Below are 18053 nucleotides of genomic sequence, written 5' to 3' on the forward strand. Positions count from 1 at the left end.
GATAGTCCTCTGTCACTTTCTATCTCAGATAGATAGTGATAGACTCCTATAACTGTTTATCTGAGATTGACTCTGATAGAGGTCTATCAGTGTCTATCTGAGATAGATAGTGATAGTCCTCTAGGATTGTCTATATGAGATAGACAGTGATAGCCCTCTATCATAGTTTATCTGAATATTAAGTTTTTTAAGATTCTTACTTTCTATCATATGCTTGCAGGAAGATGAAGTTGAAGAAGACATTGAAATTGAAACAAAAAATGAAGAAGACGAAGTGAAAGAAGATGATGAAACTGATAAAGAAGAAGAAGAAGCTGAAGTAGAAGAAGTTGAAAAAGAAGAGAATAAAAAATGAGAGACAAAGGGAAAAAGAGATTTGAATGTATGATAGCTATCTTAATATTATGTTTTTTAAGTTTCTTACTTTCTTATATAGAAAATAATATATTCTTAGATAGAAATTGTTTTCTTGTAGGAAACTGAGATGCAAATACAACAGCTTCAAACACAAGATGATTTGGATCCGATTGCAACTGTAGATTTGGAAACACCCAAAATACAAAAGTTGAGTTTGATTATTTTCTTAAACTACTTTTTGTTTAAATACAAGAGTTGACAGACAGAAATAGACTACTATCAGTGTCTATTTGAGATAGACTTTGATAGAGGTCTATCTCTATTTATCTGAGATAGACACTGATAGTCCTCTATCAATGTCTATATGAGTTGTCTATCTGAGTTACCTAACTCTTAATTCTTTTCTTAAGCTAGTTTTTGTTCAAAAACAAGAGTTGACAGATAGAGATATTGATAATAGTCTATCAATGTCTATAAGGGACAAACAGTGATAGTACTTTATAACTGTCTATCTCAGTTGTCTATCTGGGTTGCCTTAGGTTTGTTTCTTTTCTTAAGCTACCTTTTATTCAAATACAAGAGTTAATAGATAGAGATAAACTATTATCAATGTCTATCACGAATAGACTCTGATAGTATCATATCCTATCTAAAGATTAAGTTTTTTTAAGATTCTTACTTTCTATCATATCCTTGCAGGTAGATGAAGTTGAAGAAGACATTGAAATTGAAACAGAAAAGAAAGAAGATGAATTCGAAGAATATGCCGAAAAAGAAGAGAATCAAAGAAGAGAAAAAGGATTATAACATAGAAATGAGAAAAAGGTAAACATCAATGTTTATATATATGATGATAGACAATCATAGTAGCCTATCATTGTCTATCATTCAGTGTTTTTTTTTATGAACTTTTTTTTTGTAGCATATCAATGAAAAAGAGCAAATTGAGAAAGAGAAAGAAAATGGAGAGCAAGAGAAAGTAGATGACGAGCAAGTAGAAGAAGACCAAGATAAAGTAGATGAAGATCCAAAAGAAGATGAGCAAAATGAGGAGGAACAAGTTCAGGAAGAGCACAACGAAGAGGAAGATACTGATAAGGAAGAGAATGAAGAGATTCTCTTTCAAAATGAGAGACCAAAGAGGAACTAGAAGCGGAAGCAAGTTGTTGAAGAAGAAACTAATAATGAAGAGGATGCAAATGAAGAGATCCAAACAAAAGGAAAAAAGAGAAAAAAAAAAGGGAAAGCAACAAGAGTAAGGGAAGCATAAAAGGTTTAGACCAAAGGTGCTAGAAGATACACACTTTCAAAAAGAGAGACCAAAGAGACAGTAAAAACCAACCAAAAAAGCATTGGGAAATCAAAATAAGAAAAATGTCTCTCCAAAGAAGAAACCTGAAAGAAAGAAACGTGAGAAGAAGAACGAAGTACAACCTTGAACTTCAACTCAAGAATATGTGAAATTGATGATGAACACTGCTCCAAGCTTCAGCTTGAACATTTCTCAAACTCAGTCTTAACCTAAATCCCAATCTCAATCTCAGTCTCAATGATTGTAGAATTACTTTATCAAGTTTGTAAAACTTCAAGTTGAATATTTTTTTGTACTTGGTTTTCCACTTTATACATTTTGTAAGTTTATTTCTACTTGTTGACAATTAACTACTTTTGGAATTTATAAAATTAACACGTTTTGTTCATTACGTTGTGCATCGATGCTTATTTAATAATGTACTTGTTGGTTCATAATTTTCTATCTGAGTTTACTTATTGATACATGATGATAGACTAGTATCACTATCTGTCTTATAAACTTTAGCAACCATAGAAAAACTTTAGCATTAGTACATACTTGTCTAGTTCGAGTTAAGATAAATAGAGATAGAGTACTAGTAATGCTTATCTACTTCGAATTGAGATAGACAACGATAGGATACTATCAGTGTCTATTTGAGATAGACAGCGACAAAGTTCAATAATTATTTATTTAAGATAGATGGAGATAGAATAATATTATTGTCTAGATAGACAGTGATAGACTTCAATGAATGAGTTTTTAAAGGATAGATGACTTCAATGAATGATAAAGTTTTATCATTTAAGGATTTGACTTAGAAGAGGGGGGACGTAATTGCAATGAATGTGTGATGTACAATTAGGAAAACAATCATGGCCTGTATATTTAGTGATAGACAATGTTAAAACTATCTGCATCTATCTGGATCTATCTAGATCTATCTAATGATAGATTCAGATAGACACTGATAGTTGTCTATCTGAATCTCAGATAGATGTCATAATCTATATACACAGTGATAAACATAGATAGTTGTCTATCTATGTCTATCTATTGATTTTCTTGCTAAAGTTCACCTATCTGATATCAGAAGATAGAGTTAGATAGACACTTTCTGTGCCTATCACTGATAGTTCTTGTGCTTCTTCCAGTTTTTATGCATATGATTGATATATAACGACTTAAGAGTAAGGTACTATTAAAAACATTTACAACTCAAGAACAGAATAAATCAGAAAATATCATTTATAAACTCTAATGTCAATCCATTTGTCTATATATGTATTACAATGAAAAAATAATGATTATATAATTTGATTAATTGGTTGAAGTTTGCAAGTCCTACTACTGTGGCCTTTACAATTACATTTTGGTGAACTTTTAAATTCATCTACAGATGAAATTTTTTGTTTTGTAGGCCTTCCAGCTTGACGTTTAACAATAGGAGGTAATGTTTTCATGACATCATCTTCAGCTCTCCAATCTAATTGAACTCCAATAGGTCTAACACAACCAATGTATGCTACTAACAATGTTCTTTTATAATAAAAGCCAGCTACATAAGAATAGGTATCTAAATTAAGCATTTGGAGAACAGCAAGTGCATGTGCACATGGAATTTCCTCAAGATCCCATACTCAATAACTGTAAGATCCCAAGTCTAGCTTCACTATGAGTTATTTATCTCCATCCATTATATTGTATTCGATGTTGCTAATTGGATCAACCTAATAGATGAATACGAGAAAGGTAATTAGTATTAACAAGTATTCAAGGAAAAAGGTAATCATTGTTTATCTAAGATAGACATTTTACATACTTGATTATCTGAGTCTACCTATTGATTACTTCGAATTGAGATAGACAGAGATAGAAAACTATCAGTGTCTATCTAAAATAGACAGTGATAGTCCTCTATCAGAGTCTATTTGAGATGGACAGAGATAGAGCACTATTAGTGTCTATTTGAGATGGACAGAGATAAAGTACTATTAGTGTTTATTTAAGATGGATAGAGATAGAGCACTATCGGTGTCTACCTAAGATGGACAACGATAGTCCTTTATCAGTGTCTATCTGAGGTAGATAGTGATAGATAGATAATAAGAAAAAGACAGAATTCTTACCAAGAAACTTCTTGATTTTTTGTGTTTTCGTTGTAATATGTTCTTAGCCTAATAAGTCAAAGAAGTTTTCATTACAAAAGTAGCTTTACTTTGATCATAAAACCACTTTTGCAATATAACTTTGATTGAACTAAGAAAGCTAGCCACGGGTAATTCTTTAACATCCTTAAACATTGAGTTTATACTTTCTACAACATTCGACGTCATCATTCCATACCTTCTTCTTCGTGAATATGCCTAAGACCACCTTTCAAACTTAACACTACTAAGATAACTTCTAATGTTTGGGTAGATTGACTCCATGCATCTCATGTGGTACACAAAATCATCACTAGTGTAGGCATTAGCAGAACTAAAGAAATAATTATCAAGCAATGGATCCTTAAAATGAAGTTTCAAGTTTCTTAAGAGATGCTGCATGCACACAGTACTCAACACTAGCAAACACTCTTAAAACTTCTTTAAGAATGCTAAGATGCCTATAAGAAACAATGACTAAATTCTTTCATTCCACAAAACTACTTTGTATGTTTCAAAAAACCATGTCTATGATGTGTCATTTTCAAAACCATCAAATGCAAAAGAGAAGATTTGATTGTTACTATCTATTGATGACACCAAACTTACACTTCAAAAATGCGCCATCAACATGTATGATAGGTCTACAATACTTCCACCCTTAATTGATGCACTAAAAGCCATGAAGCAAAACTTGAAATGACCATTATCATCCATTTCTAAAGTAGTGTAGGTACCTGTAAAAATACATAAAAACATTTCTATCAGCATAAATAGTAACAAAACTGTATAGATAGACACTATAGATGTCTATGGTTTTTTTTATCTAAGATAGACAATGATAGACAACTATCCCTATCTATCTAAGATAGATTGTGATAGACAAATATCACTGATAGATAGTGATAGTTGTCTATATCAATTTCTATTTACAATAGAAAGAGCTAGAAATTTGCTAAGGAGAATGGATCATACCTGGACTCATTCACTCAACTTTTCAAAAAATTTTGAAATCAAAGTGTATGATTCAACTGCATCTCCTTTTAATATCTTTACTATGTGTTATTTTGCCCTCAAAGCTTTTTGATAACTTATATTAACTCCAAGTTTTGTACGAGCCTTATGGATAATGTCTCTAGGAATGGATTGATCAGTAGACATGAACCTAAAATCATCTATCAAGCAATTCCCAATTACCGATGAAGAAGCTTGTCTATGACAACCTTGAGTTGTGTTCAATGGAAAGTCATGTTCAAAAATTTTCATAAGCATTCACATCTCATTGTTCTTATATTGAGATGCCCTAACATACCATTTGCAGCCTTTTTGCAAACATTCGAATTCAAGAGACTTTGAATTTGATCTTGTAGTCCTAAATTAAAAATTATTCTTCACTACTTTTATCTAAGAACACTTTGAAAGTACTTTTTTACAATCAATACATTTTTTCCTTCAAATCAGCATAAAAAAATCTCTATAGCTTCATCATTTGAAGAAGAATAAGAACCTAAATCTAACATTCTTGTTGGGATTGATGTTCTAATTCTCCCGGAGTCTCGTTGTTTTATAAAAATATACCTTGTTTAATGAATAAAATAAATGTTATTTAATTCTTGCATTTATTTATATCCAATAAACAAAGCCCCTTAGTTATCTTATGTGAACTTAAACATGTATATGTGATATACAAGTGGATCATGCCTTAAGTGATAACCTAAATAGGTATGTAGTATAAGGATTAAGGTGAGATACCTGATCCTTGTGACACTACGGATACGACCCGCTTTGTAGAGGTTTGCAAGTGTTGTAAACTACTACAGATGGTAGATCTTGACCATTCATGTAGAGATGTACGAGCGAGGGTGTTCTATACAAAGAGTTTGTATAAGACCTGGACCACGAGATGACTAGACTCTATATATAACGCCGTTGATGCTAGAGACTTACATCTCACCTAAACGACCATAGGTGACACGATCTTAATCCTGAGTATTTTGGAAACTCATGCCTTTAAGAGTGGTCCTTTGATTAGTATGTGTTAGAGTGGCCAGATTACCAACTCAACATGCCTACCTTTTTGGGGACTTGTCTGATATGGGAGCTGGCAACTCAATCCACAAGATGGAATTCACTCATTTTTCGAAGCAGGGATAAGTAGTGAGATTGCTCCCTTAAGGGCTGATTCTGGGGCTTGGAGATAGTGACCACAACTTCTCTTTGGAAGAGAAGACTAAGTCATAGTAGGACTATGACTTACGTTTATTATAGGGATCAGTGGTACTTAAGGAGTTAGATGTAACTACAGGGCATAACGATTATTGGCCCAACTGTACTTACGAGCGATTTGTGAAGGGTTGTCGCACTTCTGATTGGTTAAGATGGACACATAATATATTTGTGGTAAGGAGAGTTCAATTGTCGGTCTTTAGTGGAGTGTCTGGCAGTTAACAGATGGTGGATCTCGTGACTAAAAAGTTTAGTTAGTTATTCATGTACTGTTGGAGCTTCGAGCTACAGGTCCATAAGGCCCCCTTGGTAGCTCAATGGATTCAGTTGAGGATCAGTTATTGGTGTTGATTTGAAGTGTTCAAATTGACAAGAGGTATTTTAATTATATATGATATAATCGGTATCATGTATGAGATACATCTAATGGAGGATTGATGTAAATGAGATTTACATTAAGTACCATGGAATAGAAAAAGAACTATGGTTTATATGTTTCATGAGATGAAATATTAAAACTATAGGTTATAAATATAGTAGGATAAGTTGGTTATTATTTATATTTATAATAATATTAATTATTGGATAATTAAGTATTTTTCTCTAATAACCAATTGAGTGGGAGATTATTGGTGGTTTATAATAACCATGAGATAAAAGGAAAATAGTTTTCCTAATTTTAATAAGTTTTTGCAAATGTTAAAAAATTGTTTTGAGATTCTCTCTCGGAAAAACATCTCACGAAAACTTGTCAAGTAAATATAGATTTACTAAACGACAGCTTGGGCGAGCTAAACGATCGTGCAGTATTTATTAAGCGACAGTTTGCTAAATTATCGTGTAGTGTTTGTAGGCGACAGACAATGAGCTATGCGATAAGCTAAGCGATCACTTAGCTTTTACTAGATGATCGCTTAGCTTTAGCTAAACGATTGAGCATCGACCTATGCGATAAGTTTTTGTCTTCTCCCACTTGCTCAATCGTGTACATGATTGTTCTTTCTTCCTTCATCTGCCTCATACTAAGTCCACACAGAGCCCACCCTCTAGATTCTCACACCGAGAATACCAAGGTAACCTTCTTGGTGGTGTTATACTCAACTCTATGCCGTCGAGGTTCTGTGGAGGCCGTTCGTGTTCTTACTGGAGTGTTTGTGATTGAGGCGACCACTGAGGATGAGTGCAAAGTGTTTGTGTAGTGTAGCGGTCGTGTTGTTCGAGCGTTTGAGGTTGCTGTGTTCAAGCATTCGTGAGCAAGAAGCATGGAGATGAGTCTACAAATGTTTGTAGCTTTTGCCTTGTTCATTTATTTGATTGTTCATGCTGTAATTTCTGTAACAATTGCATAACTGTATGTTTTGTTTATATTTGTAATGTTCATTCATGATTGTAATTTGGAATGATCTATTTTTCGCTGCTCATGAAAATCTCGAGTTTGATTTCCTTCAATTGGTGTCAAAGCCAGGTTGTTATGATATTCCAAATTACAACTCTGTTTTGAACTCATTTTACAGTCGCGGTGGGTTTCTGCATTTTTGATTAAGCGTTTTCTGCATTTGTGGTTGAGTTGATGAATATTTCGAGTTCAATTGCCTTTAGTTAAAGCTTTCTGTAATTACAAAGTGTTAATTGTAAAGGCCCCTGTGTTTTTGGGCGTAATTAACTTTGCAATCGAGTTTGTAACTCAAAGAGTTTGAATAAGTTGAGTCGTTCATGATGAAGCTTCGAAGCATGGAGATGCGGTTCTCAACGAAGAAGAAAACCAAGCATTGGTCGTATTGTGTAGCTTCAAGTAGACGATCGTTGGGATTTAACTAAGCGATCATTTAAATTTTTCTAAACACCGTGTAGTATTTATGAAATGATCATTTAGCTAATGCTAAACGGTGGGGTCAATCATTTACTCTATCGTATAACGTTGGTTACCCGATCGCATAGGCGCTTGAGGTAGACAATCGTAATGGGAGAATGTGATGCTCATCGCTTAGTAAAAGGCGCGTGCTAGACGATCGTGTAGTTAGTAAGCTTCATCACTTAGTTACTACCTACACGATCACGCGTATGCGATACGGAGGCGCTAGCTAAGCGATCGTAGAAGTGTTGGTGCTTCGCGGCATCATAGTCATTTAGATGATCGCGAAAGGCGGGCGTTGTGCGGGGCATGCTAAGTGATCGTGTACTTCAGGCTTCATCGCCTAGTAAAAGGTACACAATCATGTAGTAATAGCTAAACGATAATTTAGGTTTGTCTAAACGATCGTGTAGTATTTGCTGAATAATTGTTTAACACTGGAAGCGCTGGTAAGCGATAGAGCAAAACGTTTGTTTTATCGTGTAGACGATCGCGGGGTGTTCAAGACCCGGTTCGCCTGTTTGAATTAGAGACTCCTTGTCTTTAGTTAGCTTTAATTTGTGGTTTTAAGGTAATTTCACCCGGTTCATCAACATTGGTTTATTATACATGTGATGTATGGTACTTATATGCCAAAGTGTTTGACATATAGTTTAAAACCCACCTTAGGTTGTGCAATTATTCATGCATCATGTATTATAAATGTTATAATATTGCATGAAGAAATTACTTGAAAGCATGCGCATGAATCATGAAATATAAGAGTTATATTTTGCATGCAGTGAGCATTATCATGCATCATCCTTTTATTATAAATGTTATAGTCTAAGGGTGAATGGAAGCATGTTTTGCTTGTTTCATTGCTGTTTTTGTATAAGTGTTATATAAAAGAAGAAGCAATGAATGGACAATACATTGAGCATGACACTTAGGCCGTTTATAATCGTTATGAATGCCTTGCATGTGTTTTCATAGCATTGTGGTGTTAGTTTCCGTTTATAATTGTTATAAAGGAAATTAGACCTAAAATCAATAATTCAGAGTTACATGCGGACTTAGGGTGAACTCAAGTTTTTTTAAAAAGGGTTTTAAAATTAGATTGAGATAGACCTAAGTTCAAGTGGTTCTAAAGAGTTTAGCAACCTAGATTAATCTTTTAAAATCGGTTTAATAGGATTAAATTGGTTGGAATAAAAGATTAAATTTGTTGTAAACCTATTTATAAGGGAACTTTTGTCTAAGGCGGTTCTGGCTAGGCTGAGATTCTTAACTTGACGAAAATATAACACCCCTACCTGGAAACCTACTTGAAAAGGTGAATTAGATAGATTTTCAACAAGCATGCAACAATTTGGTCAAAGATTCTGTTAAAGAGTTTAATGGATGATGATCAAAAGTTGTTTAACCATCCAAGGTGAAAGTTACTCTTGGGAAAACCTAAAAGTCATTTAGTTAAAATCCTTAGCCGTATTTTTTCTAAGTAAGCTAAACCCTAGATTATAAAATACTCAGTAGGAGGAAGAGGCATATCTGATATGTATATGATTCCACTCATGTTTCTCCCTGTATGTTCATACCGTAAGATTCATGCTTGGCCTCGTGGTGCCCTGGGAGCATCTCCCTTCTGATGGTGTTTTCATGAGTGAATATCAAGGTGGACGGAGAGAGTGTTTATAGTAAGTGGGTGAAGGGTGTGTGTCAACACGTTCTATGGTCTCTGTCATTGGTTCACACCATGAGATCATTTTGTACTCCCTCGTGTCGCCTTTGAGTGTCCCCATTCGGATGGATTTTATGTAGTTGGTCAATATCAAGGTGAACTCCAGAAATGGATAGGGTTGCTTTAGGTTTTTCCACAATCGGATTTTTTCCCTTCGGATTGGCCTTTTGGGACGGACCTCTAGGGCTTAAAATGGCGGGTCACACTTATGGGAGATTGTTAAGCAAGTTAATGATCTCTTGGCCAAATCAATGATGACTAGTCGTTATAGGAGCAAGAGTTGTTCTGGTACTAATGACTGATTGAGACCTCGAAGCCATAAACAAGGAAAGCACATCGAACGCAAGTACCACCTTATTTGGGAAATCGTACACCGTGGTGATGTTGTAGTGACCTAGATACCTTTTGAGCAAAACACTACTAATCCTTTTACAAAAACCCTCACGGCTAAAGTTTTTTAGGGTCACCTATAGAGTTTAAGTCTACGATGTTTCTAAACTAGAACAAGTGGGAGATTATGTTGGGCATGAATGCCCTAGTTTATTGTATTCATATGTTTATTATACTCATATGTAATATTAATTTCTCATAGTTAAATTTAACATCGTTTGATCCTATTAGGAGTTTTAGTCCAAGTGGGAGTTTGTTGGATTTTATGTCCTAAAACTCGTAGTTTGTAATATCATATTCTTGTTCAATAAAGAAGTTATTGAAAATCTTTAGTAAATTTAGATTTTATATTCATGAATCCAATAAACTAAGGTTCTGAGGCTATTAAGTTTAAGTTTGAATTTTATGTAGTGACATAAATGTGGATCAAGTTCAAATATATATAGCCAAAATGATCTATAGTATATGAATACGGTTGGGCGCCTTATTCTGGGGACACTATGGATGTGGCCCATTTTGTAGTTAATACAAACGATGTGATCCTAAACCGTTCATGTGGAGACATGAAAATGGGAGCATTCTATGTAAAGAGTTTACATAAGACTGAACCATGAAATAGTCACTTTTACGTTTTAAATGCCGTTTAATGTATAAAACTGAGTATTTCGTTAATTGATGACCTAGGTAACTTAATCTTAATCCTGAGCTAACTATGAACTCCTGTTCACTCGGAATTATCCTTAGATCTGCATAGGTGAGGGCAGCTCATTATCGCTGACCCAATAAGCCTCCCATTTCAGGGGTAAGATCAGGTAGATAGCTGGGAACATAGGGTGCAAGATGGAATTCACTCCTACCCGTTATAGGGATAGTAGATAGGTTGTTCCCTTTAGTACTGAATCCAGGTCTTGAACAAGGGGCTCCACCCTCTCATTGCCCTGAGAGGGATTCAGTTTATAGGTTGGACCTTAAACCAATTGTTCATTAGACGATCAATGGAACTTAAGGAATAAGATGTAGTCTCGGGGGTAAAATGGTTTTTATGACCCAGCCGAGATTACGAACAACTTGTGAATGATTAGCTTATTAATCATGGTTATATCAAATGGACACAAATACATCTATAGTGAGGGGAGTGCAGCTACGGGACTATAATGGAATGACCCGTTAGTTAACGAACGTTGATTAGCTCCATCTAAAGAGTTTAGTCAGCTAATCTCGGATCGTTGGCGCCCATGATCTATAGGTTCATTAGGTTCCCCTACTAGCTCATATGGAATAAACTTAGAACAGTATGATAGAATAATTCAAATTGTTCGAATTAGGTGAAGAGAGAGAAACCGACAAGTATATGTGATATAGTGGTCGATTTTTTAGTTTAGAGATACAACTTTAACATTTAAATGTGATTTAAATATCAAGAATATGATTACGTTCATATACAGAAGCTTGGAAATAATAGAAATGGTCAAAGATGTAAAAAGTCAAAGAGTTGACTTTTGACTTTAAAAAGTCAAACTTTGACCGACTTTATATTCAAATGTGATTTGAATCTCAAGAAAATGAATGCGGATTCATGCTCGGGAGGTCAAAATTAGTCAACACGGAAAAAATCATAAAAAGTCAAAATATTGACTTTGACCAAATGACTATTTTGCCCTTTGACTAAAGTTAGTGGGAAAATCCAAACTTTTGTTGGATAATTCCACTAACAAAATAGTGGGCTAGGTGTTGGCTTATAATGGAGACATTAAGCCTACTAAGATAGTAGATTCTAGGTGTTGGGATTTTATGAACTTATTTCATGCAATTTTGCATGACCCTTTTCTATAAATATCAGCTTGTGTTTTTAGATTAAAAACTTTTGGATTTTTTTCAAAATAGTTTTATAAAATTGGGCCAAAAAGAAAATTCCAAACCCAATAAAAAAAAATTCTTTCTTATATTTCCATCTTTTTTCTCTCTCGGGTTCTTCATCCATCAGGTCCCACAACCAGGTTCTGAGTCCAGAGAATAGTAGGTCAGCTCTAGTGGTGGTCCGTTCGTGTTAGGGGTGGAGATAGATGAGTTTCAGGAGCTTCAAAGGTCTTATTTCAAAATAACCCTAATTAATTCTTTTAGGGTTGCATGTTTATTTTAGACAATTAGAGTAAAATTGATTCTCAATTCTGCTGTGCATGTCGACTTTTCCTTCAGGTCAATGTGTTTTTCTTTTCAGCAAATTGCTAGTATTTCCATTTAAAGCTTTTAAAAATGACCGATTACTTATAGTGGAAAGAATTGTGTGAAACGAATTTCATGGCAAACGACCTCGATCCCACTACTCTCCAAAAGAGGATACAAGATAGTAAATATGCTTTATTGGTCTTGGAGACATGCCTGGTAGAGAATGATGATTTTTCCTAGATCCTAGATTCAGGTGCTACCAATCATGTCAGTTTCTCTTACCAAGGATTCAGTCTGACAAACGTTGCCACAAGGAGAGATGACTCTTCGAGTCGGTACTGGTGATGTTGTTTCAACTGTTGCTGTAGGGAGGCTGAAGTTATTTGTTGACAAGAAATGTTATTTTTTACTGGATAATATTTTTGTAGTTCCTCATATTAAGAGGAACTTAATCTCGGTTTCTTGTTTCATTGAACAAGGCTATACCATCTCCTTTAATGAGAATAAAGTGTTTATTTTCAAGAATGGAATGGAGATTGGTTATGGTTCAATGGAAAATAACTTATATGTACTAAGGTCGTTAGTCATAAAAGCCTTGTTTAACGCTGAAATGTTCAGTACGACAACAACAGCTAAAAGACCAAAGGTTTTTCCAAAGGAAAACACTCATCTTTTCCATCTAAGGTTAGGTCACATCAACCTCAATAGGATTGAGAAGTTGGTGCAAAGTGACTTCTAAAGAGTTTAGAAGAAAACTCCTTGCAGGTATGTGAATCATGCCTCGAAGGTCAGAAGACTAAACGACCTTTTACTGGAAAAGGTTACAGAGCCAAGGAAGCCTTGGAGCTTGTACATTCAGACCTCTGTGGTCTGATGAATGTTAGAGCTCAAGGTGGGTATGAATATTTCATCTCTTTCATAGATGATTATTCAAGGTTTGGGTATCTCTTTCTAATGCAACGTAAGTCTGAAGCCCTTGACAAGTTCAAGGAGTATAAGGCTGAAGTTGAAAAATTATTAGGTAAGAAGATAAAAGCACTACGATCTGATCGTGGTGGAGAGTATATGGACCTCAAATTCAAGAACTATATGATAAAACATGGGATTGCGTCCCAACTATCGGCCCATGGTACACCTCAACAAAATGGTGTATCTGAAAGGAGGAACAGGACCTTGTTGGACATGGTTCGATCTATGATGAGCTATGCTCATCTTCCAGACTCGTTTTGGGGTTATGCAGTGCAGACTGCATGTTATATCCTGAACAATGTTCCTTCGAAAAGTGTTTCTGAAACACCTTTTGAGTTATAGAGAGGTCGTAAAGGTAGTTTACACCACTTCAGGATTTGGAGCTGTTCGACACATGTGCTAGTGACTAACCCAAAGAAGTTAGAACCACATTCGAAGGTTTGCCTCTTTGTAGGCTACCTTAAGGACACGAGAGGAGGATACTTCTATGATCCGAGTAAGAACAAAGTGTTTGTTTCCACTAATGCTATCTTCTTGGAAGAAGATCACATGAGGGATCATAAGCAATGAAGTAAGCTCGTTTTATGTGAGATCTTAAGTGAGACTGAGACTGTTGAGTGTTCAATAAGAGTTGTTGAACAGGCCGACAGATCAACAAGAGTTATTGAGGTTGGGACGTCTAGTCAACCAACTCAAGATTTGAGACTGCCTTGACGTAGTGGGAGGGTTAGAAACTCACTGGATCACTACATGGGTTTGACTGAAGCCCAAAACATCATTACGAATGATGCGATCGAGGATCCGTTGTCTTTTAAGAAAGTAATGGAGGATGTTGACAAAGATGAATGGGTTAAGGCCATGAACCAGAAAATGAAGTCTATGTACTTCAATAACATCTGGGAGCTTGTTGATCCACCTGATGGGGTAAGACCTATAGGGTGTATGTGGATCTTTAAGCGAAAGAGAGGTGTAGATGGAAAGGTGCATACCTTTAAGGCTAGACTCGTGGCAAAGGGTTATACCCAGGTTGAGGGAGTTGACTATGAGGAAACTTTCTCACCTATTGTCATGTTGAAGTCTATCTGGATTCTTCTGTCCATAGCCACATTTTATGATTATAAAATATGGCAAATAGACGTCAAGACTGCCTTTCTTAATGGTAATCTTGAGGAGACAATCTATATGAGTCATTCAGAGGGGTTCGTAGTTCCAGGTCAAGAGCAAAGAGTTTGCAAGCTTAATAGGTCCATTTATGAGCTGAAACAAGCTTCTAGATATTGGAACATCAGTTTTGACACTACTGTAAAGTCGTTTGGCTTTGACCAGAACATTGATGAGCCTTGTGTTTATAAGAAGATCATCAATAGCTCAATAGCTTTCCTGGTACTGTATGTAGATGATATCCTACTCATTGGGAATGATGTAGGGTATCTGACTGACATTAAGAGTTGGTTAGCTGCCCAATTCCAAATGAAAGATTTGGGTGAGGCACAGTATGTTCTCGAGATTCAGATCATTTGGGATCGCAAGAAAAAATGGTTAGCCCTGTCTCAGGCATCGTACATTGATCAAATATTGATCAGGTACAAAATGTAGGATTCCAAGAGGGGTTTGTTACCCTTTAGGCATGGAATCATTCTGTCTAAGGATCAATGTCCTAAGACACCTCATGAAGTTGAGGAGATTAGATGGATTCCCTATGCTTCTTTTGTAGGAAGCTTGATGTATGCGATGTTGTGCACTAGACCCGACATTTGCTGTACAGTAGAGATTGTCAGTCGGTATCAGTCCAATCCAGGATTTGATCACTGGACGGTGGTCAAGACGATCCTCAAGTATCTTTGGAGAACGAGGGATTACATGCTTATGTATGGAGATAAGGATTTGATCCTTATAGGATACACGAACTCTGAATTTCAGACCGATAGAGATTCTCGCAAATCGACATCGGGGTCAGTATTTCATCTGAATGGAGGGGCTGTAGTCTGGCGAAGCATCAAGCAAGGATGCATCACGGACTCCACTATGGAAGCCGAATACATAGCGGTTTGTGAAGCAGCTAAATAGGCTATTTGGCTGAGGAAGTTCTTTTGAGATTTGAAAGTTGTTCCAAATATGGATTTGCTGATCACACTGTATTGTGATAACAACGAGACCGTGGCAAATTCCAAGGAGCCTCGGAGTCATCGTCGGGGTAAGCACATAGAATGAAAATATCACCTGATCAGGGAGATTGTGCATCGCGGTGATGTGATAGTCACAAAGATCACATCGGAGCACAACGTTGCTGATCCTTTTATAAAGGCTCTCACGGCTAAAGTGTTCGAGGGTCACCTGGAGAGTCTGGGTCTACGGGACATGCTTGTCTAGGACAAGTGGGAGATGATATTGGGGTATGTCCTAGTTTATTGTATATTGTACATTTTTATATTTTATTGTACGTTAGTCTCCTGAGTCATTAGGACAAGTGGAAGATTCTTGGGATTGGTGTCCTAACTCTCCCAGAGTCTCGTTGTTTTATAAAGATACACATTGTTCAATGAATAAAATAAGTGTTATTTAATTCTGGCATTCACTCATATCCAATAAACAAAGCTCATTGGTTATCTTATGTGAACTTAAGCATGTATATGTGATATACAAGTAGATCATGCCTTAAGTGATAACCTAAATAGGTCTGTAGTATAAGGATTAAGGTGAGATACCTGATCCTAGTGACACTACAGATACGGTCCGCTTTGTAGAGGTTTGCAAGAGTTGTAAACTACTACAGACGGTAGATCCTAACCATTCATGTGAAGATGTGCAAGCAGAGGTGTCCTATACAAAGAGTTTGTATAAGACTTTGACAACGAGATGACTAGACTTTATATTGATACTAGAGACTTGCATCTCACCTAAACAACCATAGGTGACACGACCTCAATTCTAAGTGTTTTGGGAACTCTTGCCTTTGAGGGCGGTCCTTTGATTAGTATGGGTGAGAGTGGCCAGATTACCAACTCAACATGCCTACCTTTCTGGGGACTTGTCTGATCTGAGAGCTGAGAACTCAATCCACTAGATGGAATTCACTCCTTTCTCAAAGTAGGGATAAGTAGAGAGATTGCTCCTTTAAGGGCTGATTTCGGGGCTTGAACATAGTGGCCACAACTTTTCGTTGGAAGAGAAGACTCAGTCATAGTAGGACTATGACTTATATTCATTAGAGGGATCAGTGGTACCAAAGGAGACAGATGTAACTACAGGAGCATAACGGTTATTGGCCCAGCTATACTTACGAACGATCTGTGAAGGGTTGTCACACTGCTGATTGGTTAAGATGGACACATTAATATATCTGTGGTAAGGAGAGTTTAGCTGTCAGTCTTTAGTTGAGTGCCTAGCAGTTAACGAATGGTGGATCCCGTGACTAAAAAGTTTAGTCAGTTATTCACGTACCATTGGAGCTTCGAGCTACAGGTCTATAAGGTCCCCTTGGTAGCTCAATGGATTCATTTGAGAATAAGTTCTTGGTGTTGATTTGAAATGTTCAAATCGACAAGAGGTATTTTGATTATATGTGATATAATCGGTTTGATGTATGAGATACATCTAGTGGAGGATTGATGTAAATGAGATTTACATTAAATACCATGGAATAGAAAAAAAAAACTATGGTTTATATGTTTCATGAGATGAAATATTAAAACTATAGGTTATAAATATAGTATGATAAGTTAGTTATCATTTATATTTATAATAATATTAATTATTGGATAATTAATTCTTTTTCTTTAATAACCAAGTGAGTTAGTGGTTATTGAATTCATGGTAACCATGAGTTTAAAAGGAAAATGGTTTCCTAATTTTAGTATGTTTTACAAAAGTTTTTTCATAAAAAGTTCTGAGATTTCTCTCTCGGTGAAAAAGGGATCTCACGGTAGTCGTCAAGTAAATATGAATTTACTAAACGATGGTTGGACGAGCTAAACGATCGTGCAGTATTTACTAAACGATCGCATAGTTTTGCTAGACGATCGCTTGTCCAAAGTAAACGATCGTGTAGTGTCTGTAGGCGAGATCGAGCTAAACGATGAGCTAAACGATTGCTAGCTTTATCTAAATGATTGGGAGTCGACCTATACGATAGGTCTCCGCCATCTCCGACTTGCCCAGTCGTGTACACGATCAGTGTTTCCTCATACGTCTGCCTCATACCAAGTCTGAACAGAATCCACCCTTTGGATTCTCACACCGAGAATACCAAGATCGCCTTGTTGGTGGTGTCAAACTCAACTCGACATTATCGAGATTTTCTAGAGGCCATTCGTGTTGTGGAGGAGTTCATGACCGAGGCGATCGTTGAGGACGAGTGCGAAGAGTTCATGCTGTGTTGCCGTCGTGTAGATCGAGCGTTCGAAGTTGTTGTTATTCGAGCTATCGTGCACAAAGGAGCGTGGAGATGCATTTGTGATTATTCGTATAGTTTTTCCCTTTGTGCATTTGAGTTTTCATACTGTAATTTCTGTATGAATTGTATAACCGCTTGTTTGAAGTCGATTATAAATGTAATGTTCATTTATGATTGTGATTTGGAATAATCTTGTTCCGCTGCTCATGGAAATCGCGAATCCGATTTCCTTCATGATATATTGTTGTCTATTGATAAATAGTTTTCTCTTCCTAACACAATACAATACAAAGTAGTGAATTCAATTCAAAACAATGGACAAAACAAAGAGATAGACAAGGATATGCGTCTAGGCATCTATCTCTATTTGTGATAGTCAGAGATAGAGTTTTATCTTTGTTTATCAGTGATAGACAGAGATAGACTTCTATCTCTATCAATCAATGATAGACAAAGATAGACTTTTATCTCTGTTTATCACTGGTACACACAATCACATTGATGAGTGATAGACAGACATAGTGATATATCATTTTATC

At 36.0% G+C, this 18053-nt stretch overlaps 1 pseudogene; it reads right to left on the minus strand.

The window, feature by feature from the left end:
* Positions 1 to 2958: 2958 nt before the first annotated feature.
* LOC150030189 (uncharacterized) lies at positions 2959 to 4092 on the minus strand (annotated as a pseudogene).
* Positions 4093 to 18053: the final 13961 nt, after the last annotated feature.

The sequence above is a fragment of the Benincasa hispida genome, unplaced genomic scaffold, assembly GCF_027475165.1.
Source record: "Benincasa hispida cultivar pf3 unplaced genomic scaffold, pf3_genome.v1.1 HicScf476, whole genome shotgun sequence".
Classification (NCBI taxonomy): Eukaryota; Viridiplantae; Streptophyta; class Magnoliopsida; order Cucurbitales; family Cucurbitaceae; genus Benincasa; species Benincasa hispida.